At 47.2% G+C, this 27,682-nt stretch overlaps 1 long non-coding RNA gene across 1 annotated transcript; it reads right to left on the bottom strand.

The window, feature by feature from the left end:
* Window positions 1–678: 678 nt before the first annotated feature.
* LOC107076891 (uncharacterized) lies at window positions 679–27,480 on the bottom strand. Its single transcript, XR_001478022.2, has 3 exons — window positions 27,341–27,480; window positions 26,248–26,407; window positions 679–3,016 (listed from the first exon to the last, which is right to left on the bottom strand). It is a non-coding gene; the product is annotated as an uncharacterized lncRNA (long non-coding RNA).
* Window positions 27,481–27,682: the final 202 nt, after the last annotated feature.

The raw sequence follows: 27,682 nt of genomic DNA, 5'->3' as shown, positions 1-27,682 counted from the left end.
TGTGACAGGTCTCGTAGCATGATGAACAGGACTGAAGCACTGTGTAGCAGGAGACCAGTCTTTTGAAGCAAAGGATTACACTGGAAGGGGTTATGTGGTTCAATACCTGAGAGGTGATGACTGAACAGGCTGTGAGGCTGTCTGCAACCTACATCAGGCCATTGTAAGCAATGCTAAGCTACCAGACACTGCTGTATATTATCTCTACAGTCAAAGCTGTTAATTTCTATATGGTTGGAGATAAAAAAACTCAAAGTGCAAATACTGGCTCCTTAGTTTTGCCTCCTCAAACACAGATACACCATTACTCCAGGCTCCAGACTGGTGTGAGGAGGGATGACTGACAAGCTATGTGGAAGACGATCCAGTACTTTCACGTCGCAGCAGAAACACCAGATGTTACCATATGATGTCCTGAAGCAGCAAGAGTGGCCAATGTCGATAGGCTTGGCGTTGGCGAAACTTGAACACTATCTGCTTTTATGGTTAATGTCACAAGGGGTCGACTTGGTTCCAGACACAGCTCCTCCTGAAGAGCACAACTGTCCCTTTTCTGGAAGCCCACACGACGAGAGGTATTGTGTTCAATGTTGAGTCATGTACATAATACTGTATCAGAAAAAAGCACTTTTATTAAACCAAAGAAAAACAAAGACATCTTGTTACCATAGGTCCCATTACAACTACAGAATTCTCATTTATCATACAGCCCTCACACAGGGCCTGATGCAGATGCTCACCCTGAAACCAAATGTTGTTAGGTTGACTCTTTTCTTAAAATGACAGGATCTTATGTGCATATTTCTGGAGCTATAAGTGCATTTATCCTATGGGCTTTCTACACTTGTGTCTTACAGGGTATGCTGCCAACTAGCTTCTGGTGTCAGCAGCACTGGAAGTGACACAGTGTGAGACTGCATGTGTATGTGACCCACTTGCAGCAGCAGCCTGCATATCAATGTAGCGGCCCTGTGCTACAGCGTAGGGTTGTTTCGGCAGGAGCGAGCAGCCACACCAGTATAATTAAGATCTCCTTTGGAAGTGACAGCAGAAATAGCAGGCATGTGGCAGAGTGAAGCTCTGCAGCTCAGCTGTTTCCTCTCAGAGCTGTCACTGGGAGAGCTCAGACGGGGGCGGAGGGGGGGGTCTGACAATCATATTTATAGCACACCCACATCGCTAAGTGATAGATGTCACCTTCGCTCTGCTGCCCTAGGGCTCAGTGCTGCACCTCCTGCTGCGAACTAACAAGCTGCAAAGTGCTTTTCATGGGGAAACAAAAAGACAACAAACCACCAACACAAAACAAGACAAAATCAACATTGTTCTTTTTTTTCCTGCTTGCCATGCTAATGCATATCGCCAAATTAGTGCGCGTCTACACTTTCTGCAGAGGTTATTTTATGAAAATAAAGCGTTAAGACACAATCCTTCTCTCAAAATCTCAAAAAGTTTTGAGAAGTCATGACAAAGACCTGCACCAACAATGAACACTCACAGAAAAGCACCTCGGGCCACCCGGCACTGCCAGCAAACATTGTTTTCTGACATTTTCAATCATTTGCTTTGACATGAAGAGCTTTTGATGAACAAAGGTTGAACTTTCTTAGGTGAAGTCATGGGAAAGTAATGCTATTCAGGTCGTGTTCATATCTGGGGTAAAACACGGAGTACAAACCTGGAACATTTCAGCTGTGTACTCAGCTAGCGTCATTTTAGCTGTTTCCAGTTCTTTGCTTTATATTACAAGTGTTCCCGAACAATGCAACCCATTCTCCGTGTTTGCTCACTCCAGACAGATGTGTGTCCGACGCAGGACGGCTCACACGTCCCCGACATGCACATGGATTTCCAAAGCTTTCTTGCTCCTGAGGGAAATATGCTCTTCATGATCCAAAAGCAGCTACAATCTGTTTAAAGTTGCAAATGGCGTTAAGAGGTAGCAGTTCCGGGACTGGGAAATGAAATGCATTTATACGACTATTTATCAAAATGACTGTAGAAAGCTAGCTTGATTTTATCTGGAGCTGGAGACCCTCGACCTACAGTTTGTATTGGAGCAAAAGGCCTTGGCATTACATCTGACTTGAGTCCCAGTCTCTGTGTCGCTTTTCCTGGAGGTTGGAGTGCTGTGTCCGTGCCAGGCCTGTGCTGCTGGCTACCGCTCAGAGCCTGGCTGACCCTGGTTTGGCAGAGGCCGACAGTCAGAGACTGAAATGGATCCCGTCAGAATGAATGTGTTGACATTGCTTTAATTCAGCTCGACACCAGACACCGACTGGCTGGACAGGGTGTTAACCTCATGGGTCTTCGTGTCCCCACGGCCTCCCTGGTTCAGCGCGGGGGCAGAGCCGAGCGTTTTAAATTTAGATTTAAATCAGAAAGAGGCTTTCAGCTTTTCCTCACTGCCCGAACTGACTTTCTTTAACCTCGTGTGTTTCGGAAAACTGTTGCAACACATACAGTAGCAAGTTAGTCTGTTAATACCCTACAAATGAAGCGCCAATGATTGCTTATTATGTGCAGGAAGGATCATCATCAGGCTTATTTTCCGAAGGATCCCTGAGCAATCAGCAGGGCAAGATCTGTCATGTTTGTTCAGGGCCATGAATGCATACTATGTTTAATGGCTGTCAGGCAGTAGAAGAGTTGGTGGGGTTTTTTTGTGATCTGTAACTGTCATAGTGCTGGAAAGGCAAGGGAAGCCAGGGAGGGGGACAGCAGAACTGGACTCAGTCCTCAGGCTGCGTGGAGAGGGGCTGAGCAGATAGCACAGTCCCCGCAGACACCAGACCACCGCGATGACAGGTGTCACCAACCGCAGCTCCTCAGCTCTGTCCTGTGAGGGAGGCGAGGACAAGCTCATGCTGGTGTCGATGAACGGGGCCTGGAGTACGACCATCCCAGGCTCAACCACCACCCCTCTGTCCTGCTGGGCCTGATGCTAGTCTCCACACTGTCATACAGTACACCCCCCAGGCTCAGCCTGTCCCAGGACAGCATGGGGTGATCATCTCTAAAGAAGATAAGATAAGATCACTTTATTAGCCATATACAATTTCTTGCATTTGGAATTTGTCTTTTCGCATACCCCAACTTGCTCTCCATAAGACACACAGAGAGGTAGAGAAGCTTGGGGTCAGAGCACAGGGTCAGCCATTTAAGGAACCACGGTGCAAAATAACTGCTAAAACTAGTGCATAACTGCAAAGAATGGACTCTGGGAAGAAAACTGGCCTAGGATTCTGCTTCCTTCTAAACATGCCTATTTTCTCTTTGCACATGACACGCACAGACCATGACATTTTTTTTTTATGTCAGCCGTTCACTTCCAGAAATCTGTTGACAGTACGTGATACTGGGCCCCGTGTTAGCGGCGTTTTGACATTCTCCCCATCACAGGTTCATGTGAGACATCAGCAGAAAGTGCCGTCTGGATAAGGTTCCAGCCCATTAATAACCCGACGCTGAGCCGGATTAAAATATAGGATTGGGTTACGCTGCCTGGAAGGGACCCGCATTTACTTGGAAGGCGCAGCATATTAATTAGCATTCCTTTAATTGCAGACTCCGTGTGAATGTAAGCATATTTGGAGAGCTTGCATAGATGCAGTTGGGGCTCTGCTTCCTTCTAAGCCTGTGGACGGACTACTTCTCAACACCGAGGACCCCCGGCCCCATCCATCACTGTCTGCTCTTCACCCCTCGACAGCCGTGAGAATAACCGGCTGGTGCCGGGCCAGTCCCTGGATCCTGCTTCCCAGAAATCTGCCTGTGTCCGTCAAACTTAAAAGCAGCTGGCAGGCCTGCACACGAGGGTCATGTTAGCCTCAAGTGTGAAAATGAGATGCTCGTACAATAAATGCCATTTAACAGCAAACTCGTTAAGAGGTTTCCAGCCATGCCTGGCGATCTTTGGCTAAACAGCCTCATTAGCAGCAGGGGACCTAATATCAGCGTCCCGCTTCAACACTGTTAAGACTTAGATTCGCTGGGGGCTGCAGTCCTGCCAGATTAAGAGGAGTTCTTAATAATAACATTATTGATTTTAGAGTGTGGAGATCTGTCGCGTCAAAACGAACACTCCCCAGAATACAGTATGGGGCAAAGGCTCCCCGTGTGTTCTCTAGAAATGATGCAGAACTGAGGAATTTCATTTCTCAAAACGTTTTGCGAAATGTCTCTCCATGGACGAACAGCAACATCTCATCTGGCCTATACCCGGGACATCTGGTGAGAGCTGGCTTGTCATATGACCAAGTCACATGTGCACAGGCAGGACGTAACAGATCTGGGCAGACACAGGAGAGAGCGGATCGAAGAACAGAACAGAGAAGGATTTACGAGCAATTAAGAAAGAGCGTGTGGCAACAGTTAAACACTTTAATCTGAGGGATTATTGTTCAAGGCTGAAAGTGAGAGAGGAGTGCATGTGTGTGTTTGTGTGATAACTGTTGTAAGGGATCCTCCCAGAATAAATTAGCCCTTTATTTTCTCCCTGTTTTATGTTGTATTTAAAACAAACAAACAGATGGAGGTAAGGAATTGTATCTCCGTGGCAAAATCAGCAACTTCCATCCAGGTGAAATTTCAATTTTTCAGAATTGTTGGCTAAGCGGCTTTCTAGTTGTGCACATCTCTAATATGCATATTTGGTCATAAGTATCATGTACATGGGCATCATGGTTTTGTTTATGTATATATATATGCTACTGTATGGTAATTTGTTCAAAATCTCAGTGATCATGCATCCATGGCTGACAAAGGCTCTGGGGGAGTCCAGTTCAACTGCCCAAGAGGACGAGCTCCAGGATAGCATCATCTTCAGAGCCTGAGCCTCGATCCTGAGCCATGTCCCGGGCTGCGACGCCAGGTCGCCTGGCCTTGGAGGGGAAGAGCAGGAGGGTGTGCCTCTTTCCAAAGGGTTGTCTTCCCCTCCAGGGACCGACTGCAGCTCTTTCCCTTTCTGACAGAGAGAGGCTGTGCCGTAAGAAAAGCTCAGCTCAGGGAGGCAGAGCTGGGGCTCGGGTAAAGAGCTGAGGGACACCAGCACGAGACTGCCTGCTACCATTTGTTCAAATTGCTGAAGGCTTTTAAATTTTAATGGGAATAAACAAGCCGGGCCCCAGCTGTTAATCAGCAAGTAGAATGCAGAGTAGATTCTGCACCATTACTAGAAAGCGTTTTTTTTTTTACTTAAAGAATTATTCATTCTCATTTTATGCAGAGACTGTGGGTGAAATAATTAGAGTTTTAAAATTCAGCTCAAGAAAGAGACTTGAATCACTTGTTGTGCAGGCAAATGGTGAAATTCCATCGACTGGATGCCCTGTTCTGCTCATAAAATGCTCTGTTATATACTTAAATCATCTGATCAGAATGAGTCCACCAGCAACATCACAAGACGCATTCAAGATGAAATCAGATTAACGAGACAGATTAACCACACCAAATTAAATGAATTTATAAGGGGAAGATTAAACAACCGTAATAACATGTAAATGTTAGGTTTAGCTCAAAGCAAGGGAAGAAGTACCATACAGACAGTATACAGAGAAAGAGAGAAATTGAAAACTGATTCTGCACCCAGTTAGTCCGTACATTTTACACCTTGAAAAATCCATCAAACACGGAACTTATCCTTTCATTTACTGAGCAATTAAAATTACAAAAGTAGGAAATATAATTATTATCAGATATATTTAAACTCATTTTGATGATTCAACAACAGGTATTAGTCTAAGCTCTGAGGAGACCGTGTATGGTAGACTGCATAACAGCTATTAATTTCTCTAATTATTATATGTATATGATTAAAGTCACATCTCAAGGTGCTGCATTGCTAGTTTAATTAATTTTTCTCTATTATTTTGAAAAGGAATGTTCAAGAGATATTTCAAGCTCGAGAGGCTGCGGACATACAGGATCTCATGACTTGCTCTTCTTTTCCCAGGACTCACATTCCTGTGGTCCATTACTTTTACTTGCTCCCTCCCTCCTTTTCCTCACCTAAGCATCCCTTTTTGCCCCTTCCTTTCCCCCACCCGTCCTCTAACTTCTACCCTCTTTCTGGTTGTCCCCCTCCTCTCCCTCGCTCAGCTGTGTGCGTCTGGTTCAGACGGGAGGCCAGCTGAAGAGCTCGCTGAAGAGCCCTGGAGAACCGCTGAGCAGCTCTCTCCCGCCACCTCCCAGGAAAGTGATTGAAACCACATCCACCTTAATGACAGACTGAATTAAAATGCTCCGCAACTGAAATATGATTAAAAGCCTCTCGTCTCCAAAAGACGTGCAATAATTTATTTATAATTTATTCTAATAGCCCCTGCCACTGACTCTAACTCTCCCCCCTCTCCACACACACACACACCGATTGCATCCATACAGATTCACACAATCTGCCTCCCCTCCTCCTCCACCAGATCACACTGCTAGAATCTCTGATTTCTCACTACAGGAAATACAGGGGCATGCACAAAAGCTCTGCCACCAAATGGATGCAGCTCAAATAACTGTCACGCTGGCCTGATGCATTCACACCGTCTCCGGGCGCAATCGCACAATTTTCCAGGACCAACAAATCTCTGGGTCTGGAAACGAAATCAAGGAGATGCGTGTCAGGGAAATGAACGCTTCAGAAGCACGCTGCTTATTTGCATCTAACAGCCACTAGTCTGTCATTAAGCAATGATCAACATATAATATTAAGCCAGGCAATTTGGATACTCTGAAAGTAGAAATAATTAGGAAATGAGTCGTGTACGACTGAGCCTGTCGTTATGAGACAGGAGGCTCCTTACAGCCCTCAGAGCTATGCCTTTTTTACATAAGCTGTTTTAATTCTGTGTGTCAGGCTGGGCAAGTAATTAAAGGATGAAGTCTCTGAACTGTATGGGAAGTGTCACCCTCTGTCATTTTCTCTGTTTACCTTTGGCTTCCATACATCTATTTGCTCAGAGGTTATTACTGTCCTGGTGATGAACCCCATCTCCCCTCCTTCACTAAGTGCAATTTACTGTCAGTCCAGCATCCTGCAGACTGCACGACGTCACAGGCAGACACTGGCACTGCGGTTTCACAGGCACCTTGCTGCCTCTCTGTTCACATCCTTCCAAATTTCACACCTCAGCACACAGGATAGAAAAATAAAAAAAACCCCGCCGGACAGAAAGAAATATATGGATTTTTTTGTGTTGTATGGTGGGAGGGGAGAAAAACAGTGCAATGCTATCTACAACCTGCTAAATCACAGCCTTCTATTCTCAATTCCATTTTCACAAATTCTTTATAAAACCGCTCGCAAGTATTTATTATTTGATGTCTGCAACTGTAGACACGTCAGCTATAGCATCTGTACCTGCTGAAACTGGAGCTCATTAGTTTAATCTTCAAATCTAGTCGCCATTCCGCTCGTCCATATAATGGATATAAGGTACACCCACAGCTTTTTCTAAAACAAATTACCGCAGCTATTTTTAAAACAAAGATCTGCAGCTTTAACTTCTCCGTTTTTAGTTTTGTGAATATATGTGTGGATCGTACTATAAGATAAGAAGTCAGCAAATTATAGCTTTTTAATCCCAGGATTCAATTACTTCTGAGGCCTAGCGTTTTGTGTTTTTTTTAATTGCTTGAAGCAGGCTGGGCTTAGCCGGTTTGTAAATTATTCTAGCGCAGGGAATAATGAATCAAGTACTAACCTTGCACTCCAAGCAATTAGGTAAATCTGCCTGTTTGTTAGTCTGGCAGAAGCGAGGCATAAGATAAATACAACCTTTCTGCCATCGTATTGTTGTATAATTTCATTAGGTTCACGCTTTATCAATTTACTGTATTTGTAGGTAGCTTTTCTAAATTGCTTGTGCTTATTAATGCTCTTTAAAAAAGGATAGTTTATGAGCTGCACCAGGGCTATTTAGATTTGTATTTATTCTGCTTGCTTCCCACTGGAAAGGGCAGGTTTGTGTGTGCCTGTACTTGTTGTGGTGGTTTTAATCAGTGGATTCCCATCCAGAATTACTCCAGATCTCGGAAAATCTAGGAAAGAGAGGCTATGCTCTTGGATAGGACTGAACCTAATTTTTCTGTCTGTACTCTGTCCGTATGAACCCCCTCAGAGATAATATAATATGTATTATTCTCATTTCAAATCTGCCTCACAGCTGATGATGTTCTGTATAAGCCACAAGCAAAAAAAAGAATTAAAGCTATTATGCAAAAATGACAGAGACATAGAATGGTATATTAAGGTAATCATTTTAAAATGTTGTATTTTGACACGCTATAAATAAATTCTACTGGGGTGTGACTTCAGCACATGCTTGATGAGAAGAGAAACTCAGATGCAGTGGTCCTGCCCAATAGAACAGGCAGTACAGAACTGCAAGACAGGGCTCAACCCCAGCAGTCTCAGCTGAGTCAAATGAGACAGCCTCTCAGTGAACATCAGCTCTTAATATTCCCCAATTTTAAAACCCTTTGTGCTATCCTCACAGAGAGAGTTTGATTTTAAGTATTAACAAGGGATCTGGAAGATGCACTTAAAAAATGAGTAATAAAAGCAGCAAAACCATAAACAGGTATGATAAATTATAAAGCTTTAAATAACACTTGCAGGCTTCATTAATCTGTTCTTTTCAGAGTGCATAAAACAGGCTGCACTTAAACATTTGTTCTTCTTGTACTTGTGTCCCCAAAGCCTTGTTACAAAATGAGTGTGCAGAGGTACCACGGACAGCGCACACTCTACACTGTAGGTGACCTTTCCAAATTACAGTCTGCTAGCCTACAGCAACAATGCTGTTGAATATCCCTTTATAACTGGCTGCATCCAGTGCTACAACCAGTCTTCATTCTCTTCTGTATATTGGTGAACTGTGATCACTAAATGGTTTTGTATCAGAAGCAAAAATCTCTAGAACACAGGCTAACATCCTATTACAGTAAACACCACAATAAACTTTCAAATTAAATCTCTACTTCTTTATATAAAAATGGTGATCACAGCAATTTGGCAATTTACATATTTTCACATGTACCTTATATTATTTTTTTGCAATCGATCAGGCAATAGCCTTCAGGCACACAAACATACACCCAGTGTACTATAAGCACACAGTGCTTGGGCCAAAGTCTATCTTTGAGATCTACATATGAATGGCAGGAGTGTTCAACATGAGCAATATGAATAGGACACATGCTGCACATTTGGATGCAATAAATCACTGTTCTCAGGGCAGTCAGCGAAAGACAGTGTGCTATGATGTAATTCAAGCCAATGGTACAGTAAATGTCAGGTAATGTGCTTCTTTTTTTGGTAGGCTAAAAGGAGAGAGCAATTCCTAACCAATTCGAGCATGAGGAATAAGCTATCTCTGGATTCAAAATGAGTCCTCTTTTTCTGTGACAGCACAGAGCAGAACAGCCCAGCCCCTGATTAGCACCACAGAAAAGTGAGACAGTCGTTAAGCAGAAACAAATGGCTTTCACTGCTGTCTGCCGCTGCTTGTAGCCCGGGCGCGTTGCTCTGAAATGTAATTAGAACACCCCCTCTTAATGACGGATTTGCACGCATGGGAGCAGAAGAAGAAAGGCAGCTCTTTACGAACTTGGTTTATTTCTGCCATCGCAGGAGCCTTTCACGGCAAAAACACAATTCGGTGCTGAGCTAACAAAGCCACTGGCAGAATCTGCACTTGAAAGAGCTTGTTTCTACCTCCGTAACCAGCAGGAGGGATTAAAAGTTAGTTGGCCATGTGCTAGTCTTTCATCTTTATTAGTCATGGAAGCCTCCTCAGAGACTATTCATGCCAGAAAGCAAGTGGTCAGAGTTGGGGTTAATGGGAAAGACCTTACACTGGCACGACTCTAGGCACATTCCAGCTCAGGATGGTCCCAGCTAGAGGAGAAATTAGATCCACAGATGTCCTCGAATGCAAATTACGAGGGACTGTTAACAGTCGCTGTCTATGGATGAGAAATACTTTCAGGGGAAGATGTTTACTTCTATTTATTTTTAAGGGCCTGAGACACTAGAATCTCCATATTATGAAGGTTCTGTTATAATACAGTCTTGAATGCACTGCAAAAATGTCATTTCCTTTACTGTGAAGCAGAGATCTCTGCATTGCATAACGAGCATAGCTGGCTGAACACCCCACACAGCTTTAGAGGGAGGAAGCAAATATACACGTAAATGAAGAGCCCTCTCCTTTCTCTCCGTGTCCCAGTTCTGCAGGGGACCGTGCCGCTGCCGAGGCTGCAGCAGCGAGCAGGCAGTAGATGGTGCTAACAGCTTTGCAGCCACTCTAGTTTAGAGCCCCCTCATTCCCCCACAGTCCTGTCAGAGAGCTCAGCCTGTCAGCGGAGCGTGCTGTCATCTCTGAGCTGAGGAGAGGCATGCTGCCTGAAGGACAAGCCGGGTGTTCCCCGCGACTTCACGCCTTTCTTTTCCAGAGTAAACCACGCCTACAACAATGTCCCCCCTGCACTTGAAAAACACGCACGCATGCAGCACAACACCTGCAGACCTGTCCCCTCAGTGTGTTCTGAGAAAATCTGTGGGGTCTTCTTAATTCAAATCTCTTGACAAAACCTACACGTACGGGAGGGGGGGCTTCTGATTTATTTCAGCCACATTTGATCCCTATCAGCATTTTCTGCAAACACGTCTGATTTTCAACAGCTGACGTCAAGACAGGTGGGCAAGACGCATTTACAGCTCCTCCTCTGCACGAAACGAACACGGACAGGAAGGGAGGGAGGGAGCGAGAGTGAATGACCAGGCAGGAGAGGGAGAGGCCTGTGGAGGCTGGAGTTTTAAGAGTTTCAGGGAAATCTCGGGTTGAAACCCGGCACGCCATCACCAGCGAGCTGAGACAGGAGGCCCAGAAACTCCAAAATTGCAAGCGGACCCCCCTCCTTGGTCCCAGTTCCCTGTCTGTCTGTCTGGCCCAGCGCAGGGGGGCTGGCTCTGATGACCTGGCCTGTCTCCCCTCCTGCGCTGAGGCAGCGCGTCTGCCAGCTGAGACGTGGAGGCGGTGCGGCGTGCCTTCGTGTGTTTAATGACCATATCAGCCCCAGCCTGCAGCGCGAGGCGCTCATGTAGAACAGAAATGAAGCTCCTGCAACACTTCGGAGCGCCAACCATCTGCTCGACCGCCATGTACTAACAGCTCTGTCTAATTCTGAGCGTGCTTCTTGATGACGGATGTGCGCCTCACGCTGGCCATGCAGAAAGAGACAGTGGCAATCTGCGAGCTAAAATTAAACAGATTGATGTGCAGTGGGGCAGCACATGAACTCCAGCCCCCGCTGCTGCATCTCTCCCTCACGCTTGGGCTCAGTCTTCTCACTGAAGAGCACCTTTCTCTCTCGTTCTGGCCTTTTTTTCTTTTAAATGCCGAGAGACTCCCTCCCCTGCGGGGGCTGCGCATGACTCGTCACGGCCTCCCCGCCGCGAGAACCCCCGGGGTCGGCTTCGGCCGGCTGCCGCCTCGGTGACCTCACTCCTCCGCGTCACACACAGCCCTCAGCCGGACCTCCGGCCGCCGCCCCCGACGCGAGAGCGCACAACAGAAAATGGCAGATAACCTGTTTCGGGGGCATAGCAATGAGCTTCTGAAATTTCCACTTCATCTTGTTCCTTTCAGGTTTGGCGCCGGCAAGCACCAGCTGAGCTTATAGACCCTATATTAGTATTATTATTACTATAACAGCTGTCATCAATGACCAGAAGGCGACCGCAAGCAGCTTGTATTAAAAAGCTCAGATTCGTAGAAGGGATCGTTCTGGTGCTGGATCACTGCCGGCACTCTGGCAGAGCCTCGGCTGAGGGCTGAGGGCGGAGGTCATTAAGAGTCGGATGAGCAGGAAGGCCCACGCCAGTCTCCAGTGGCGCGTCTGCTCGGCCCTGGTCTCCAGAGCGCGGCCTGCGTCACAGCTCCGCAGAACAGAACCGAATCTGCAGTTGGCGCATCCCGTGACACTTTTGTGGCGATCGGTGTTTGTGGTTTTTTTTCTCCTCCTTTCTTTAACAGATTGCACCAGGTGTTCCTTTCGGCGTCTTTCTGATTTGAATGCGTAACCCCCACCACCACCACCACCACCTCCGGGAGCGCTCGGGGCTGTATATAACAGTAATTGGTTTCCTGCGGGTCGCCCTCTCTCTCTCTCTCTCTCCCCCCCCTCCCCCATCAGTGCGATCACAAATACAACGGCAAGCCAAGCAGGGGACTTTCACTTGCCCTCCATCGCTGACTGCATGTGAGCGTCAGATCGAGCAGGTAACTGACAAGGCCGGTGCCACTTGCGAGCCAACTTTCTATGCAAATCGCAGCTTGTTGGATTGAGATCTTTCATTAGCTATGCTTCAGGGCTCTGGGGGATGTATTATCAGGTGCCGGGGTTGACAGTTTTCAAAAGCAGAATCAAACCTTTTTTGTTTTTCAAATGAAGCTTCTGAGCGAGGTTTTTTTTTTTTAAACCATCACTATCCAGGAGAAACAACCGGAACGAAGCAGGGTAACAATTTTGTGGAGGGGGGTAACAGACTCGACGCGAATCCACGGCCGTCGCCGTTTGCAATTTATTTTTATTTTCATTTCCTGCGCGTCTCACGGCTTTGGCACTGCCACGCTTGTCACTAAGTCAGTGCAAATAAATGAGATTTATTTGCTCAGCTGATTCAAGATTTCTTCTTGCACTAGTAAAAGAAAACGTTACTGCCACAAACAGCTTTAATTAGTTTCGGTTCGTGTAACAGGTTTTTTTTTTCTTACACTGAATAAGTCTTCAAAAAATCCTGACTGCAGAATTTTTTTAAAAAAGAGAGTAGAAACAGCGCGGGCTTCCTTAACGAATCCAGCTCCTAACGAAAGGCAGGAGCAGTGCTGTCACACTAATTACACCCTGCTTTCCCCGATTCATATTCATAAAAAATAACTGTGATTGCTCTGAACGCGTTCAATAACGTCCTATACGGATAAAAAGGCCAATTATAATAAATCATTATAATCATTGACAAGCATTAGGAAGCGGCATTCGCTCGCAGTGCTGTTGTGTCCTATTAGCAACCGCTGCTGTTTTCTTCCATTCTTAATGCTTGACCAGTCAAGCCCGAAAAGATGTGACTATCTGTGTGATCGCAGCCTGCACACACAGCAGGAGGCCGACGGGGCTCACTGCCACCTGACTACATCTCCACACTGAGAGCAGTCCCACTGACAGGCTGCCATTGTGCTCCAGCACGCAGCCTAACCCACAACTCCAGCTCCTGTCATCCCGGCAGCGAGGTCCTAATTATAAGTGTTTATCCAAAACCGGGGAGGTTTCGTTTCCGTTTTTTTTCTTCTTTTTTTTTGGCCGTTGTTCTGAAAAAAGAATATCATACCTCCAGTTATTACTCATTTGGAGGACGCCGTAACCACGTGAGGATTCTAATTGCTGACGCTAGATTACACGCAATTCACCTTGGTCTTTTCCGGGTGTTTTGGTTTTCCTTGTCTCGGAAGAGATTAAAGACGGCCGGGGACTCCACGCCTCGTGCCCGGTGTGACTTTGGTCAGCCTCCTCGCCACGGACGCTGGGTGGGACCATCCCTCCCAGCCTGACCGCTCCTTCAGTCAGTCGCGCGGGGGTTGGCCAGTGCCGGCACAAATATCCCGGGAGCAGAGTATTGCTGGAACTGGAAAAACTTGCAGCACGTCCGTGCAGGAAGGATTCCTGGACGATTGTCACCTGTGCTAGACTCTCCTGTGCTCTCTGCTGGGCCGATGATGGCTGTCCTTGCTTTGGGGTAGCTTGGGGGTACTAGCGACTCTGCCAAGATCTAACGTTGGGGGCGCTTCAGTCCCCACAGACAGCGAAAGAGGCGATGCTGAACGCTGTGCGTTTCAACACTGAGATAAAGTGTCAGATCAAAAGGCAAGACGGGCGCTGCTCTTGCCGTCTACTAACGGTTAGAAGCACGCAGCCTCAGCTGAGCCCCCCGAGACGCAGACCCCCCCTCCAGGAGAAGGGGTCAGAACACACACTGCGCTGCCCGGCTGCCGTGTGGGGCAGAGGGCGCCCCCGCGATGGGGTCTGGGGAGGCCTGGGGAGCCCTGGATTAGAACTGCGCTCAGTTCAGCTCCCTTTTGGCAGCGGGAGTGCAGCTGTTATTTACCGTTGACCTGCGCGCTACTCTCCTTCTCCCAAATAAGCCTCATCTCCTCCCGCTCCTGGCCGCAGGGATAATATTTATAGAGCTAGCTCTAATGATGCTTAATTTGAGGCTTTCTGGCCCCCTTCCATCCATTTTCTCTCTCTCTCCCCGCTCGCTCTGCTCTCCCTTTCCTCGGTCTCTGCTTCCGTCTCTCCCTCCCTCCCCGTTTTTTTTTTCTCTCCAATCCATTAGCCCTGGCTTTCAGGGCCCTTCCAGCAAAACGCATTTTCTCCATTTTCCCCTGGTACCGCCATCATGACTCATTCGATCATCCCGGGGGCTAATGTTTTTAATTCAATCGAAAGCAATCCATATCGGGCCTCGTCCCGGCGCGCTTCTCTGTTCTCAGTGAAATCGGCGCGAGCGCGAGGCTCCCTCTCCCCCCCTCCTCCGGGCCCCGGGGGAGCCCGCCTGCGCGGCCTCGATAAGGGCAGCCGCGCAGGCCCCGCGCCCGGCTGCGGGCCGAACGAGGCGTTTACTCTCGCGGGTCTGGCGGCGGCGGCGGCGGCGGGGGGGGGACGAGGGCCGGCTGGTGCTGGCCGTTCCCGTTCCCCACGCCGGGGGGGGGGGGTGTAGGGGCTCTTCACAGTTCACAACGCCTCGGTCCGGTCTGGGCCGCTCAAGGACAAACGGACACGGGCGAGACGGAGAGGGAGAGGCCATATCCCCGTTCCAGCGATCATCCGACTCCCTCGATGTGTTTGCTGAGTGAATAAAAGGCGGCGGGGTGGGGTGGGGGGCGAGATGCGCGGTCTGTGGATCTTTAATGAGTACCACGGGGACCTCCGGCTGTCCGCTCCCTGCAGACCGCGCTACATCACTGTCACCACCACCGGGGCTCCCACTTCATCTGAGATGGCGATCATTACAAGGATAAATACGCCTGCGTCCAGGGCTCGCCCCGCCACCAGCCCTGCTCCGCGGGATGTTAATAGTGTACCAGGGTTAAAACCCCCACCCCCCCTACATCCACGTAAATGTTCACCCCAAAGTTACCGCAGAGCAATTGCACCATTAATAAAACACCCAGCCCGTGCCACAGGACCGTGGGTTTGGAAGAAGAGAGAAGTCATGAACCGTAAGAGGGAGGCCTTAGTGGGTACAATAATTCACTACAAAAAAAAAAACCTGCATGATGAGATTCACCTGCTTTCTAATGAGCAATTATTTCAGGCAAAGTGCATTTGGATTTGCCCTATAGGACGATGTGATTATCAGGGTCATCATCAGTGTATGAGTCTCTCTCTCTCTCTCTGGAGGCTTCTTCACAGATGAGCCCTGAGTTACAACACACTCATTGATTAAAGCCCCCTGCCAGAGGCATTGATTTGAAACTGCAGAGGTCCCAGGTGCACAAAAAGTCATTTCTGCTTGGCAGATTGCTAATGACAAGATCAAATGCATTGCACTTTCCAAAACAGGCTGCTGCCATATAGACTGCCCGCCAGCTCAATTCTCATCTTAATGATAATGACAGAACTTATCATTAACACATATATATTAAAATGGTAAACGCTTTGCTAATACAATCCGGTCTTCTTTTACTTGTAACTCAAGAACGCGATTTAAAAAGCACTCTTGGTACTTTTTCTGATGACACCTTTCTCATTTTAAAAACTATTATAATTTCAGGACAGACACAGAGTGGAATATTAAAATCTCTACTAACACACTTTGTCCAGGGACCCCTATCAACAAGGAATACGAACACTACAGCAAATCACATCAGAGCAGTATGACAAACCAGGATTAAATCAACTCCTGTCTCCCAAAAGTAAATCATTTAAAAACATGCTGGACGGCTTTAAATCTAGGAACTGCAATTCACAGCATTTATAATAAAACATACTATTAACACAGAATTATATCCTCTTTCAGTTGCTGTTGATCATAATTATTACCATTCACTTGACAGGAGCTCTTATGCAAAGTGACTTACAAAGTGCTATAATAAGCAAAACAAAAGTTGACTACAGTATTAGTTTATTTATTTGGATGGGGTTCTTATCCAAAGCACTTACTTTTGTTTGGTCTAAGTGAAGCGCCCTTCTCAAAGGACCAGACGCCATGCCCCCACTGGGATTTGAACCCGTGGCCTCCCCATTACAAGCCCAGAGCTCTGACTGCTATTCCACACTGCCGTCTCATTGTGAGAATATCTCAAAGGCCACTGATGTCAGCCACAATCATCCGCCCATCCATTTCCTAACTTTGTTATGCAATATAGTGTCGTGGGGGGGGAGAGTTTATCCTGGAAAGCAAAGGGCAGAGGATGGGGTACAGCCAGGACAGAGCGCCACAGACGTGCCCACACTCACACCAGGGACAGATTTACCAGATGAAAACCGGAGCACCTGGAGGAAATCCACACAAACGCAGGGAGAACATGCAAACTCCACACAGACAGCACCCCAGTCCGGAGTTTTTACCTCAGCCAGCGCTGTGAGGCAGCAATGCTAACCACAGCCTCGCCATGCAGCCCTGTATTGAAACATTTTTAATGGGTTGCTCAATCACCGGGGACCAGACAAGTACGAGACAGCGGCCAGATTCTTTAAAAACAGATAGCCTGCCTGCCCTGTGGAGACCAGCAGGGGCAGGAAAGGGTTAACCCCTGCCCTTGTCTGAAGCTTTCGGGCCTGCCAGCAAGATCCTTTTTCTCTCTCTGCCCCTCTCTGCCTCTCTCTGTTCCTTAAGAAAGATCGCGCCCGGCCACGCAGATGAAAGATAATAGTCTGCCTTTGACTCCTCCATTGATATGAAAATAGGATTGTGAATTATTCACTTTGGTCTCAAAGGTTAGTTGAAGGGTATTACGGGGCTGCAGCAGGGTAGTCGTGGGGAGGCAGGGATACCAAATGCAATTCATACATTTCCTCCTCCATCTTGCTGGATAGGTCCGAAAGATTACAATCCGCAGGTTGTATAATGGAGCCGTCACCACGGACAAAGCCGAAGTAAACCCCCGAGACCACGAATCAAAGAAGCTGGGCTGGTTTGAATAATTCATGGTGCGCTCTGACTCCCACGCTCACAGATTACATGAGGGGTTTTCATTAGAGCAGCCCTATAATATCTAAAAAAAGCTTTAAAATAACAGATATTTCAGATCCAAGAGAAATTATCATAAGCTTTCTGGGGGGCTTATTTGTACTTAAATTGTGCTTGAGTGGTGACCTGCCTGTCACAGTAATAATGTATGAAGGATTAAAATGCAATAGCGTCAACCACAAGAGGCTCTCGTTCAGATCCTAACGATGGCTGTGTGACGACTGTTGCTCTTGACTTGCACACATTCACTTCAAATAAGATACTTAATACTGCAGGAGTTTTGTTTAGCTCATGTATTAATGCAGAAGGGTTTCTGGCTGTGATGTAGCTCAGTGTATGTATAGTACTAGAGACTACTCACTAGAACAGGGAAACCATTAACACTCCCCTTGCAATGCAGTTGGATCCAGTTCAGGTTTTGAAATGAGCTCCTTTTTTTTTTTACCAATGCCATGTGCTGGTCACCTCACAGAGGGGATGCGAGGCAGCAAAAATTCTATCAGAACTCTATCAGATTTTTGAAATAATAGCAGGACAAAATTTCCAAGGGTCTGCAGCTCATCTTCACCTGAAATGGATCGAATCACTCTGCAAAGGGAGTTCCCTTTGTTTCCCTGCTGAAGTGCAATCTGCTCCCAGGTCTCTCTGCTGGATCACAGACAGACACTTGTGTCCAAAGGGTTCGTCTTTAGTCATAGTGTGAAAGCATGCTTGCTTGAGGCACGCTGAGCTTCTGACGAACAACATGTCTTTAATGACAGGCTTCAGGGCTCTCCTGTTCTCAGCTGTGCAGCATCAGATATGGAGCTGTGTACAAGTGGGCAGACACTCTCCCACCTCTCTCCCAATAAAACACTGGTCTTTTTTACATAAAACAGAGGCGGACAGAAGTTGTAAATACTGTAAGTGATGGAAGCAGATCTGTTTATAATTGTGCCACTGCTTCCAGAGACCACAGAACACTACCTGCCAGACTGACACCCTGACACCCCAGATCGCAGGCACCACTCTCCAGGCAGGAGCTAGGGGTCACAGAGAAAGCATTGTCCCAGCTGAAGAAACACATGTTCTCTCTGATCTGTCAAAGCCCTTGCTGCGCTCCAAACTGTAGGAATAAGGATGTTTTTTCCTTCACTTTCAAGAGGTAAGGGAGACCTTTTTTATTTTAGATAGAATTGATCTGTTTGATCCCGGTCTTATCAGCGCATAGAAGGCAAGGGAGCAGATGGAGAAACCCCTTAAGTGTACAAGGGATTGAGCTACAGGCTCGATATCTTTAAATAGTCAGAAGACAGTGTGCTGCACGCCCTGTGCTCTGCCCTCTCAAACAGTGAGAACAGCGAGGTTAATCCTCACCCAAACAGGGAAATCAGGTCTGCTTTTGTGTCTGCCTTTCCATTGCGTCGTACGCGCTTTCAATTAAGTATCGTGTTTTGAAGACGTCTCCAAAGCGAATTGTTTTTTCAGTGTACGAGCCGGTAACACCTTGGGGGTGAATAAAGATGCTCCTGGTAGCCTGTCAAATCCAATAAAAATGGGACATGGGCTTGCTCCTCGCTGTTCCCGCTATCACATGACAGCCGATTATTTATTCATCGTGCTCATTCAGTCAGAACGGAGACATTACCTCTCGGTTTTGGCACCGGTGTCGCCCGTTGAGGGGGGGTAGGTCATGTGATCTGGGCACAGTGGTGTTTTCCTGTGATGTCAGCCCGTCTGCCCCTGCGCCGACTTCATTTTTCTTATGCGTTTTGCTCATCTCATGAATCTCTGCAATCAGCCACACCTTCCTCTACATCCCTGCTGCCCTGCGTTTGATTGCATTTTGATTGCCTTGTTTATCATGGTGAATCCATGGCATTTTTCCATTGGCACGTCCATTACTACTGCTATTACCGCCACTATGGGATATGGGATATTAAAGTGGGACCCCAACTGAACATAAGGGGCTTATCAATATGTCCTCCCCCAAAACACACTGTATATTCTGTATGCTCAGTTCTTGGCTTGAGCATCAGTGACAGGACTCCCAGGCGCCTCAGGACCAAGTGATCAAGCACTGGTGTGTTTGTGTCTGCTCCATGTGGTGCTTGGTGTAGGGGTCACATACATGTTCCATTTGCAGCAAGGCTGCTTCCTTTCCAATGTCAGGAACCAGTACATGTGCTCAGTTTTCATTTTGCTTCCTAGCTCTTGCATGGGTCTATTCCTCTTTCAGCAATTCCTTTCACCATGCTAACCTCCGCCCGCCACACACACACACAGAAAACCACACTCTCAGGGGCTAAGTGTTTGGCAGGACATTGCTTGCGTAAAGAGTTCTTCACCTGGTGCCTGTAAACGTTTTAACCGTGGCTGTAAATACAAGTGTCTAATGGCTTTTAATTTAAATTTACAGGGCTTTTTAAAGCCTGTTAAGCTGGAGAGCCCAAGAGCCACAGCTCTGAGTACGCAGGGTAATTAGTGTTTCTGAAATTTGAGCAGTTATTTAAAAATCAATGCCTTGTCATTATACTCAGGGATTATTCCCTGGGAGCTCAAGGTATTGATTTGCTCATGTGCTTACTGGTTATTGACCAGACCAGTAATTTGCTGCTAAACTACATGATGTATTGCACAGAAGTGGGGGGGGGGGTTCTGCTTTCTGATAATGGCTTCTTGCTATTATTATTCCATTACTCAGAAGGTACTCCTGGAGCAGCAGCTGTGTGGAAAGTAAGAGACAGTTTGAAAGAGAACTTTGAGGGCCTGATTCTATTGTCAGGCCTCAATTTCCTCAAGGTGAACACAAAGAGCTGAACACACGCTGTCCTTCAAAGACTCAGTCGGGGGGGGGAGGACTCAGTCCCACGTACTTCCTGCACTCTGAAATAGCACTTTACTCTAAAGAGCTCGTGTGCAAAGTAGGGAAGACGTGGGAGGAGGTTCAATTCCAGTTTTACTTTCCGACTTCCCAATGCATGGCACAAAAGGATCTCTAAATCGAGTCAGATTCCTCTAGTCAGTGGTTCTTAACCCGTACTGCAGCTACACCGCTTTTGTTCTCAAAACATGCTCGCACACCTCTGATAGAATATTATTGAAGTTAAATTCAGAAAACTAAAAAAATTACACTTTTCTCAAGTTGATCATAAAATACCTAGTTTTGGTGAAAGAAAGCAGTTGTACTGCCATGCCTGAGCCTAATTTGTGTTTTCGGTCGTTTACATTCAAAAGAAAACTGGCATGACCGCCCCAGGTTAAGAACATTATTCAAAAGAAATAAAAATGCTTTCTGATGCAAAATTACCAGAACCAAATGCAATCTACTCATGACTACAAGCCCAAGTGCTTCGACTATGGATTTCTTGCAGGTAAATGAACACCTGGGTATTTCTTCATGGTAAGTGCATCTCTGTTTTATCTAGAGACTGCTTCCTCTTCACAGTCACCTGAGGGTCATGCCCCTGGCCAGAATTTCGGGGTACTTGCCTTTTTTCTGATACTGTGTACGTTCTTTTGTGATTTGGGGGCCGTACAAGTCAAGCGAACATCACACTACACGACTTTTCCTAGCGTTATTCAGTCGTAGCCTTCATTTACATAATCGTAAGAAAATCACAGCGAGTTGTAGAGAGTCGCAGCGCGCTCCCGTTACCGCCAGTTGTGTAGTGTGACACCCCCCAGCGCTCTTAACAGCCCCTACGACTCTCTGCGACTCGATACGATAAAATCAAACTGATTTGATTTTCTCGTGGCGAGTCTCAAGTCGTAGGGGTGGGCTCTTGTGTCTGCGACAGTCAACAGCCAATGAGCGCTCAGCCAGGAGTACGATGCAGCTGCAAGGAAAGAAGGAAAGCAAGTGTTTTGGAATGTGCAAATGGAGGAGAGGCTTGTCCAACTTTGGAGCCAGCAGATGTCTGTTCGATGTCTCTTGTTTGTCGTTTCGTGTTTGTTGTTTGTTTACTAGGGGCGGAGCGGTGGCTCTGTGGTTAAGGATCAGCGCCTGTGACTGGAAGGTTGCCAGTTCAAATCCCGTGGCCGGCAGGGGAATCCTACTCCGTTGGGCCCCTGAGCAAGGCCCTTAGCCCTAACTGCTCCAGGGGTGCCGTACAATGGCTGACCCTGCACACTGACCCCAAGCTGCTCTCCCTGTCTGTGTCTCCATGGAGAAAAGCTGGGGTATGCGAAAAGACGAATTCCTAATGCAAGAAAGTGTATAGGACTAATAAAGAAATATTATTATTATTACTGTTCGTGCGCTGCTCCTCCTCTTATTCCGGTGTGCTCTACGTTGATTGGCTGCCAAAATGAGGCGACCTCGCAGTACTTTCGCGGCGCAACGCGAGATGTGGAACCGCGATGAAAAGTCGTGAGGGAATTGTGTAATGAGTCACCCCCTGCGATTCCTAGCCGTATAATTTGACACCCTCTAGGACAGAAAAAAGGCAGCGAGATTCAGCAACTGCAGTCATTAAATTTGAGAGATCACTTTATTGGCCATATACAATTTCTTGTATTAGGAATTTGTCTTTTTGCATACCCCAACTTGCTCTCCATAAGACACACAGACACAAAGACAAGGAGAGAAGCTTGGGGCCAGAGCACAGTGTCAGCCATTTATATGGCGCAGGGTAAGCCATTTATACCGCAGGGGCGGTGTGGTTTGAGGTGTTCTGTCTCTGCTACACATACACACATCTCCATGTGATAAACACTTTGTCTCCCGGTCCATTATTCTATTGATTAATATCTTCGCACTGTGCTGCATTTCTAATGGAGCGATTTACCCGTGCATGTGGAGATACAGCAGAAACCTCTTCAACACCGAATCTTTATAACGCTCATCAGTAACCGGCAGCTAAATGTGATTCACAACTCTACAAATATTGACGCTTGTTTCAAAAGGGCTGATTTCCGAACTACAGCCTAGTGTGAAAAACATTTGATTACCTAATCCTCTCATTTAGAGAGTTCAAATCCTCCTCTGCCTATGAACAGTATGAAGTCATTATTTGCTAGAAATCACAACGGTGAGTTCTAGCACTGCCGATATGAGTGAAGCTGCCCTTTCTTCTGATGTCACTCATCTGTACAGTCACCTTTCACACCAAGTAGAAATCACTAAGTAGACAAGAAAGAATAAATTTAGCTTCAAGCGTTTGAAGACACCACCGATTAGGAAACCAACGTTAGAATGGGTCGTACATTATAGCAAAACCCGACTCCTGAATAAAATTTCATTTAAATGTTCAGAACCTCTTTTGTAAGGCAAACTGTCATCTCTTTAAAAAGAGGTGCCTTGTTAATAGGAATAATCCCTTCTCATTTCCCTGTAGAAAAAAAAATATCAAAAAGGCGAACCACCAAAGAGCAGGATAATTGCTGCTGAGATCTCTCACGCGGCCTCGAGCGCCAGGCAGACAAGCTAAGGACGGAGAAGCCCAGCCGAACGCCTGCGCTTTCTCGAAAGGATTCTGTGACCGGAGTCGCTAATGAGGGGTGGAGGGGAGGAGGGGGTGAACAGGGAGAGGAGGAGAAGGAGAGAGAAAAAGAGAGGGAGGGAGTGCGCGAGAGAGAGCGGATTAAAAAATAGGAGCAATGGAGGGAGAGAGACAGAAAAAAAACCCCGTCAGCCTCTGTTTTCACCCCCTGAACAGATACTACCAGGAGGGCCAGTAATAAATTATGGTGGTGATTGGGTCCACTGGAAACAGACTCTCTAAGGAGCAGCACGTAAGTTAGCTGACTGCTCACTGCACTAAAACATCAAAAGGGCTGTTAGTCTTCCAGCCTGCTTTAGTAAATGTAGCATGAATGATCATTTGCATAATTGAGGTTTATATACACAAGCTTAATGGCAGTTTGATGGATCAGTTCCTGAAGATGTCTGTCGTACGTTAGGTGTTTTTTACAGCAGTTCCGTTGAAGCCAGATAGGAACTTCCCCGGGCGGGAGGTAGAGGAGCATGGGAATTTCTCTTCCCACAGGAGGGCGACTCTCTGCACCCCACAGCTCACTGGGGTTTCCCACCTGCCAGCTGACCGAGCTCGAGGACCGCAGTGCTTCTGCTCACATAGGCCCAAACACAGCAGGGCGAAAACTGCTGCTGACCACCCCACACAGAAGATACGGAGGGCAAAACGGAGACCAACAAAATGGACAGGGGTCAGTGCAAAACAGTCTTGCAGCCCTGGGGTCCTGCTGTTTTGTGCTAATTCTTTACACATATACAGTGCTTTTCTGGATACTCCACTCAAAGTGCTTTATAGGTAATGGAGATACAACCACCACCAGTGTGCAGCCCCACCTGGATGATGCGACGGCAGCCATAGTGCGCCAGAACGCTCACCACACATCGGCTATCAGTGCGGAGAAGAACAGTGATGAAGCCAATTGATAGATTGGGATTATTAGTGATTATTAGTAGGCCACGATTAGTAAAGGTCAGGGGAAAATTTGGCCAGGACACCAGGGTTACACCCCTACTCTTCTCTAGAAACCCCCTGGTATTTTTAATGACCACAGAGAGTCAGGACCTCGGTTTTACGACTTATTTGAAGGATGGCGCCTTTCTACAGTACAGTGTCCCCATCGCTAAATTGGGGCATTAGGACCCACACAGACCACAGGGAGAGCTCCCCCTGCTGGCCCCTCTAACACCTCTTCCAGCAGCAACCTTAGTTTTTCCCAGGAGGTCTCCCATCCAGGTACTGGGCAGGCTCACAGCGGCTGAGCTCCAGTGGGCTGCCAGTTGTGAGTGGCAGAGTGTTATAGCTGACTACCACGACGAGGACCCAGCAGCTGGACCTCGGCGGGGGCATCCTGGGAAGACGCTTCCTGGAGCTCCCATGGCTGTGGTCCGAAGCGGCAGCTCCACTCCGGCTTTTCCACAGTTCCCCCTTTGCCCCGCGGAACCCGCCCCCAGCCCCCTGCCCGCTCCGTTAATGACTGGCACCCCGCAGTGCCTTTGTGTGCCAGTCCCAGAGTCCCAGGGGTGGCTGGAGCCCCACCCCTGTCAGAACTGCCGACGCCGGGATCGTTTTACTGAAGGGGGGTGTAGAGGAGGGGAAAACCTGCTGTTCTTTTTGTTTGGCTTTTTCACGCTTCTTAATGGCTGCTGAGGAATGCCCCAGGGCTCAGCCACAGACACACACACAGAGAGGCCAGGCTTGTCCCCCTTCCCCCCACACCAGTTCCAGGGGCAGGGTTGTCACGGTGATGACCCGCCCCGCGTGGCGTGGAGTCAGGCAGTGATGGCCCAGTCTAATTTGTAATTGGAAAATAAATAGGGCTTTTATTTCACTCTTCTGCCACTCTCCCATCACCAACACACACACCCTCAAGTCCGATTAGCATTTGGGGGCATGCTGGCTGTCCCCTGACACACACCCAAGACTGCACTTGTGCTTTTTCAGGAAGGAGCACTTGGAACATGGCGGAGATGAGCTTTCACTCTGACCTATGTGATTGTAATGGCAACATTCAAGCTCAGACTGCTGCTGGGTGACCATCTGCAGGGGGGACAGGGCGGGACGGCGGGGCGATAGCTTGGACAACGGCTGTGCAGATGTGCACGTGATCGGAGATCGCAGCTGTCTGGCATTGGCATGCCTCCAGGGGAACCAGTACACCAGCCACTCAGCGGTAAGAAAGAAACACTTTACAGACAGGCTATTTAAATCACCAGACCTGAAGCTGGAGGAGTCCCCTGCTGCCACATAGTTAATCATCAACAGGCCTACAGGAAGACATCCTCCGTGCCTAGTCGGGGACAGCTACTTATTGTACTGCAGCTCTACATGGCCCAGAGTAGGGCAGAACCCCAAGGAAAAGAAGGCTTAAAACAGGACATGGTGAAAATTGATAACCTCTCCCCTTAAAAAGTGCACTGCAATATTTTATCGTTTTTAACTGCTTGCAATGCTGGCAGCCCCCCCATCCATCCATTTTCGAAATGCTTGATGCGACGCAGTGTCGCAGGGCAGCCACTGCCTCTCAGCAAGCAACAGGGGCAAGAGAGGGTACACCATGGCAGGGCAAACACACTCAGACCAGGGGCAATTTACCCTGCAGCCAACTAACTTACCAGTATGTCTTTGGACTGTGGCAGGAAACTGGAGTGCCTGCAGGAAACGGACTCGAACGGTGTTGTCAGTGTCGTGTGTGGGTATACGAACTCCAGGCAGACAGCACCCCAGGTCTGGAATTGAACCCCAGTGCCAATGCTCTGTCCGCATCAGGATCTGAAAACTCCAAACGTTGCTTTCTGTATTGAAATTCTGCGATCCACAGAACACCGATTTGTATTCTTCAGTTTGTCAAACAAGGCCCAGGCAGAGACGAGCGGAGATCCACCCCAGCCTCTCTGACACACCTTCCCAGAGAAAACGGGAAGTGCTATTCCTCTTAAAAACAACATTTTCCACAGAAAACATCAGTACCCAGTGGCCATTGCAGCCACCTCCACTAAACTATGTGGCAGAGGTTTTGGAAATCATGGAGAAGAAAGCTTCATTTTCCTTTCGCCAGCTGTGCACTCAGTGTGGTCACCTTCCCTCACTCAGCCCCTAGGCTCAAGCTCAGCTAATTAGTTTTTTGACACATGTGAAAACAGCATTAGCGAGGCTGTGCCTCCGATCACAGCACAGGGGCAGCCTTCCTCTGCCAGGGGACATTAAAGAGAGGATGACTTAAGAACACGAGCTGCCACACCACAGACTGGAAAAGAAAAACAGAAACACTGGAAGAAATCAACAAGCAGTTGCAGGTTCGTCCCTTTGCTCATCTGTTCCAGTTCTCCATTTTTAAATTGCCAGTTTTTAGACCCAGGGACGCTGTGAGAACTTCAGGTGTTGTGAAGCTGACAGTTATGCAAAATCACTTTTTTTTGGCCAGTGTGCATTCAAGTCCACATCTGTCAAAATTTGCCTGGCTTGATCTTACAGCTCAGGCTCATTCCCTTGTAACCCACTGTACATCCAGACATCCAGATCATGTAAATTTGTCAGTCCTACCTGTTTACTCTGCGCTCCAACCATCGAGTGTCACAGGGGAGAGAGAAGCCAGTGCTGTCGGCGTGTGCCCCCACGCTGCACTGCTGGCAGGGGGCGCTAGCACAAAGCCTTCTCTCCAACCGTTGCTCCCACATCTCCATCTACACCAGGGTGCACGTCACTACAGAGAAACAAAGCACTTGTCAGCAAGCACAGCCATGTGCAGATAGGCCACTAGCACTGGCAACAAAGAGGGAGGCTCTGCATGAAGACACGCATCGTCCTATGCATGACAATTTTACTATGTGGTCTCAATCTCCGAGATCCAGTCCCGACATGTAATTCATAACTCATTCCCACTGACTTTGGAGAAGCAATGTCCTTACATAGACAGCTTATTTCACAGATGTCCAGGATAGTCTGTCTTCACCTGCAGAGCTCAGTGAGTCAAAAGAACACCTATAACTTTGTGAGTGAAGCCAGGTAGTATTTCATGTTTTATTCTCTAACCAATCCTTCAATGCAAAAGTGGAAATGGACTTTAGAAAAGCAACATGCAGAGCAACACTTTTCATTAGCAAATCGATGCATGCTACTTCCACACTAGGTCCGCTTTGGTTTCCTGGGATTACAGATACACTAGCGCTTCCAAAGAGGTTAAATATGGCGAAAACAGTGTTTACCAACATTTTCAGTTCATTTCGGTAAGACAAATTCACGACACCACCACTTTTTCAGCTGAATTGATTGTTTATAAAGTTCACCCTTTCGAGGGTGAAGGTCTACCTAGCAGTTCAAACGACTGATCCAGGGGAAGAACCACTCTTAAAGCTTGCTTTCTCTTTTACGTGTTTAACGTGTTGAAAATTCTGTCTTCCAGAGATATGTTCCCGGAAACGGCAAGAGTACAGGAATAGTGTGGTCAAATCTCGTATGGTGATATTCAGCCTCCGCCACAATAAGCTAAAACGGACCCGCCCGAAGTTCAGCTTGATTGTGCGATTGGCCGTAAATCTGCGTATTCCTCTTTCTTTTTGCGACGAATCGCAAGAACGTGAACTAAACATTTTCATTGTCTTCCTACGAAAGCTGTGCGCACCTTATCTCTACTTACCTCATTTAACCTTTTTCTCAAATGCAATTGTAATGTACCCCGATGATTTTATATATACTCTCGTATGTATTGTGTATATTATTGTTGTAATAAGAAACATAGTATTCCTGAAGATTCCTGAAGACTAAATCAGTGGAATAAAATCAACCCAAAAAAGTAAATACTATTTATTTGACTAAATCTTCTGCTTATTTGTTGAGTCATCTTTTGCGAACAACCAAAAACTAGTTTCTATGGTCACTAGCAAAACCCGTTACGTCATTTCCATCTTTTAGGCCACCTGTGTTTAAACGTTCTCGTTTTAAAACAGATCCGTAGTTCGCCTTTACATTACCTGACGAT

The sequence above is a fragment of the Lepisosteus oculatus genome, chromosome 5 (genome assembly GCF_040954835.1).
Source record: "Lepisosteus oculatus isolate fLepOcu1 chromosome 5, fLepOcu1.hap2, whole genome shotgun sequence".
Classification (NCBI taxonomy): domain Eukaryota; kingdom Metazoa; phylum Chordata; class Actinopteri; order Semionotiformes; family Lepisosteidae; genus Lepisosteus; species Lepisosteus oculatus.
Note: the sequence above shows the minus strand (reverse complement) of the source record. Positions and strands in the feature narration are given on the sequence as shown.